Here is a 5,182-nt window from a genome sequence, read left to right as displayed (position 1 = left end):
TACGTTCAGGTGTTTGCTCCGTTTTGGGTTCATTTTTCTCCATGCTATAAGGCACGGGGACAATGTCATTCCTCCGTATGTGGATATCCAGGTGTCTTGGATCCACTCGTTGCTTCCCCATTGAGTTGTCTTGACTCCCGGGTTGAAAGTCAATTGGCCATATCTGAGAACGTTATTTCTGAACTCTCAATTCTATCGCAGTGATCTGCAGCTACCTGCCCGTATGCCAGTGCCACACGGTCTTGAAGGTAGCTGAATTTTAGCTGAACCGAATTAACTGGGTTGGGGAATGACTGAGCCCAGAGCTTCCTTACCTTTCCTTACGGCAGTGGTTTTTAACCTGTGGGTCGCGACCCCTTTGGGGGTTGAACGACCCTTTCACGGGGGTTGCCCGGTTCATAACAGTAGTAAAATGACAGCGATGAAGTAGCAATGAAAATGATTTTATGGTTGGGGGGGTCACCACAACACAAGGAACTGTATGAAAAAGCCGAGACATTAGGTAGGTAGAGAACCATTGCCTTGGGGCTTAAAAGTTTTTAAGAGCCTTTCACATGTGTAGCCACACTTAAATCTACTAACCATTCTGAGAGCAAACAGAAGCTGAGTGGTGTCCCCAGACTTACCCAACCAGAAACATGGTGGTCCCAGGACAAATCTGTGGGTCTTTGACCCAGTCAAGGGATCTCATTATTCTGGCTAAATGCCTTCTGATTGTCCAGCAACTTGAGAGAAGTAGGAGGGGAAAATTAAGAGGCGGGGCAGGAAGCGCGCGCGCGCGTGTGTGTGTGTGTGTGTGTGTGTGTGAAGCAGACTAGTGTAAAGCTATAGCTGCTGATCAACTTATAACAAATATCCTCTCCTCTCAGACAGACAAGGAAGGAGGTGCTCTGGATGGTCACGTGCTTTGTTGGCATTGCATTTTCAAAGAATGTGAATGCAAGGAAATGCTCTCCATACCCAAACCACATGGCTGTGGCTTCATCTGTTGTTTCTGTTGTTCTAGAAGATTCTTTAGGGCATTTTAGAGCACCATTTCTTCAAGCATGAGCCAAGGAACACACAGCGTTCAGAGTCATCTGATAGACGCACGTCATGCTTATTTAAAATGCAGTTTCTTAAAGCTCCTCACCCACCCCAGATCTACTGAAAAATTGCTGCGTGATTTTTATGCATACGATGGTTCGGGAATTTTGGAGCAAAGTTACAATTGTGCATATCAATGATCACTGCTCTTAGGAGACGCAGGCATTCTGCGTAAACGGGAGTTCTGGGTAATACGATAGATTAATGTATTTCGTGTCCTTCAAATCTTTGCTAAAACATCATTCTTCTTATGAGAACTCACCTGATTTCAAATGACCTATCACCCTCTCTCACACCTCTCACACTCCCTACTCTTCTTCCTCGTTGACCCACATTGACCAACATCTAACTGGCATCTAACATGAGTATTTTTGTGATTAGGAGCGAGCACTAATGGCATAACGGTTCAGCACTCAGCTAACTAAAAGGTTGGTTATTTGAACCCACCAACACCCTGGCGACCTGCTCCCATACAAATGACAGTTTCAGAATCCTTCGGGCAGGTCCACTTGGCCACATGGGGTCACTGTAAGTTGAAGTCACTCATGAGAAGTGCCCTCCGGAAGGATCTCAAGGCTGTGACTGCTGCAAAGAGGGCTCTGCTTGGGCCCAGACAGCCAACCTTTCAACTCTTCCTCGAACACGCAACCATTTGCACCAGCCAGGGAGATATAGTGTATACACCTCTGCACATGCAAAATATGGTGCTTTGCTTGCACAGTGAGTTTAGCACCAGGCTGCTAACCACAAATCCACTCCTCAGGAGAAAGACGAGGTAGTCTGCTTCAGAAAGAGTCACCGCTTCTGAAGCCCTAAGGAGTCGTTCTACTCTGTCCCACAGGGTCACCATAGTCACAATGGACGGGTTGGATAGATCCATAAATTATTTGACTCTCGCCTCTAGCAAGCAAGCAAGCTTCCCAAATAGGTGTGCCTGTCTATTATTCCTCCACTGAATAGTCTTGGCACCCAAACTTATGGGCAAATCAATTGACCATAAATGTGAGGGTTTCTTTCTAGACTCACGTCTATTTCATTGATCTCTGTGTCTTTCCTTAAGGCAGTAACACACTTGCTTTCTTTTGAAAATAGTATTTGACTGCGTTTTCGGTGGAAGTTCACACACCAAATGAGATTCCCAATGGAGAATTTCTCTACAAGTTGTTCAGTGACATTTGAAACCCTCCCACCGCCCCGCCCCCCCCCACACACAACATGTCAGCATTCATTTTCCTTCATTGACTTCTGATGGTGCCGGTGCCAGGGCTCTAGTGTCTCTGCTTGCCCCTTATCTTCTCAAGGAACCCTGGTGGGGTCGTGGTTACGAGTTGGGCTGCTTACCGCAAGGTTCTCTGTTCGAAACCGCCCCGCACTCCTCAGGAGAAAGATGGGGCTTTCCACTCCTGTTGGAGAGTCCCAGCCAAGGACCTCACAGGGGTGCTTCTGCCCTGTGCGCTAGGGTCCACATGAGTCCACATGGACTTGATGGCACTGAATTCGTGTGATTTATACCTTATCCTCTCATCTTTGCTGTACAGTCCTTGTTGACCTCTCAATGGTACCACACTGTCTGGGAGGTCACGCACGGCTGTATCGTCAGCACACGTCTCTGGCACATTGTGGGTGTCCAATAAATAAGTAACAGTGGCTTGAGTCAACACGCCACACTGCAGCTTAGTGCCCGGGTGTAAGCAACATCATTTGCCTTATGCTTTTTTTTTTTTTTTCCCTCTTACAGGATTTGAAAAAAACAAAACGATAAAGCAAATTATTCTCTGGTGCCTGAGCGATGCTCTGTGTGTAGTGCTAGAGAGAAAGAGCTGAAAACGCATCCTCTAATCCCCTAATTCTGGAGTCTGGGCCACTTGCTCCAAAGCTCATTTTCCCTTAATGCCTTTGAGACCCTCAATTTACTACGAGGATCTTGCACTCCCAGCTGCCCAGTCCTGCGAGGGCTACCCCCACAAGGACCTGTTGCTCCTCCGGTGAACAAAGTGGCCTGAAGCGGCCGGCAGAGCTGAAGGGCAGGAGGAAGGGATTTTACTAAGTCCACCCTACACCTGGCTACTGTGCTCCAAACCAGGTATTGACAATAAATAGATACATTTGCCCTCTGAGATGCTGACTGTGGACACTCAGAGAAAGATCCTGTCTTAGACGGCTCACAGGCTTGCCTGGCTCTGGACAAATGACCCCGTACCCATTTCCTGCCCTCCAAGCCTTCTGCCCAAGAGCAACACCACACAAGCCCATCCATCCTCCTGCACACCCAGGGCTCCTCCCCTTGGCCCCATTTTACACGCCAGGAACCGGAAGCTGAAACCCAGGAATCCTCAGATCTCTAACACTGGAGGTGCTGCCTGCTGGCTGATCCACACCCTGTCTCTAGCAAGGCACACCCCACGTTAGCATTTGTGTACAGACAGTGGGACGTGCCCTGCCGGGGAGGGGGGGGCTGCCCTCCACCCCCGCTTCCAAGGGATGCTGGGAAACTAGGGAGCCGAGTAGGAGGATGAAAGGACAGGAAAAAGCAAGTTTGTTGCTAGTGTTATTCGCACAGGGTGGCAGGATCTACCTGCTGAGTGTTCCCAGAAGGTCCCCAAGGAAACCATTAACGTGTGTCTCTCAGGTTCTTAGAGGCTCCGTAGTGGGGGGGTGTTTGTTCTAAGAGGCAGGGGGATGGGTACCGTTCTAGGGGTCCGGGTTATACGTTCCTGCTCTCATGAATGAATAAATGGTAGTGAATAGAGGACACTTGTCAAGGTGAGCAGCCAGGCGCTTGTCATCCCGGGCTGTCGTTGGGTTACTCCAGGTGCATTTAAGGAGGGAGGTGGGGAAAGATGTGGGTCAGGAGGGAGGGGCTAGCGGCGCTGAGACCGCTAGGCGAGATAAAGATCGGGATGGGGATGGGAAGGGGGTGGGGGAGGGGGGCATTGGCTACCATAGCCTCCAGGCTGGCTGACTTTGACTCTTTCTGGCTGGCGTCAGCCAAGGCTGTAAGGGGGCTTAGGGCTTGGAGACAGCGAGGAGAGTGGCCCCTGGCTCCGGAGGTCACCCAGTGAACTTTCCCCGGGCTCCCAGGCTAGAGAGAAGGCGTTTTCTGGGTGGGGAAGATGGCACCCAGAGGCCTTGAGTGAAAGTGCCGGGGGGAATCTCAGACCCAGAGGATGGGGGTTCGGGGTGCGGGGGAAGGAAGAGAAGGCGTGTGTCTCTGCGCGGGGTAGTCAAACTGAGACCGGGAGCCAGAGAGGGAACTCCGGGTGCAGTGGAGAGGCGATGTAGGGTCTTCCAGCAGATGGGGTGAGGCTTGGCAAACGGGGGTCGTCTTTCGAGGGGATGGTCCTCCGTGGAAACACCGGACTCCTGAACTGGAAACTCGAGACTCCGAAGACGCGTGGGGAGGGGGCGGTGAGCATCTGGAACCGGACTTCCTGAATTCAGTCTAGACTCTTGAGTGGGCCTGTCAAGACCCCTCAACCTAGTCAAGGTGCGAGAAAAGAGGAGGGAGACAGGGTGGCGATAAAGTGGGCCCCGAGGATCGGGCTCAACAGACCACTTGGTGAGGGCAGATGGCCACCACTGTGGGCCAAAGGGATTTGGGGAGATCGCTGAGAGGGGGTTCTCGCTCTGGTAGGCGATGGGGACACAGAGCTGGTGTCTACCAGGGTGCTGATAGAGACCCCCTACTCAAGACGCAAGCGCCGAGAGAGGGTCCCACGTGGGCACGGGACCTTGGGAATGGATTGAGGGCGGCTGAGGAGGAACCCTAAAAAAAGGTTGGGGTCATTTGGGACTCCGGGGGGGACTGGGTCAGCTTCTCACTCAGGATTGGGGGAGTGGAGGGATTCTCACTAGTTGGGAACGTGAGGGAGGGGATTTGGGGTACTGGGACTATCCCCCCAACCCCGGGAGTTTTTCGGGGGGAGATCTCTTAAATATTCTGGACAGTGGGACTACGAGGGAGCATGGGAGGAGGGGGGTCCCCGATCCGGAACCCAGCTACCTTGAAGGCACCGGGAAGCGCTTCGTTCCGGGAGGGCGTTCCCGCAGCCCGGGCCCCCAGCGCTGGGATTGGGGGTGCGGCCGTGCCCCGGCC

General features: G+C 52.0%; 1 long non-coding RNA gene across 1 annotated transcript; it reads right to left on the bottom strand.

Annotated features, from left to right (window-relative positions):
* Window positions 1–3,616: 3,616 nt before the first annotated feature.
* On the bottom strand, window positions 3,617–5,160 carry LOC123522461. Its single transcript, XR_006680731.1, has 2 exons — window positions 5,090–5,160; window positions 3,617–4,564 (listed from the first exon to the last, which is right to left on the bottom strand). It is a non-coding gene; the product is annotated as an uncharacterized LOC123522461 (long non-coding RNA).
* Window positions 5,161–5,182: the final 22 nt, after the last annotated feature.

This window comes from Echinops telfairi, unplaced genomic scaffold, assembly GCF_000313985.2.
Source record: "Echinops telfairi isolate 266 unplaced genomic scaffold, ASM31398v2 ScPeMD7_7412;HRSCAF=8450, whole genome shotgun sequence".
Classification (NCBI taxonomy): domain Eukaryota; kingdom Metazoa; phylum Chordata; class Mammalia; order Afrosoricida; family Tenrecidae; genus Echinops; species Echinops telfairi.
This window is presented reverse-complemented; position numbering and strand designations above follow the sequence as displayed.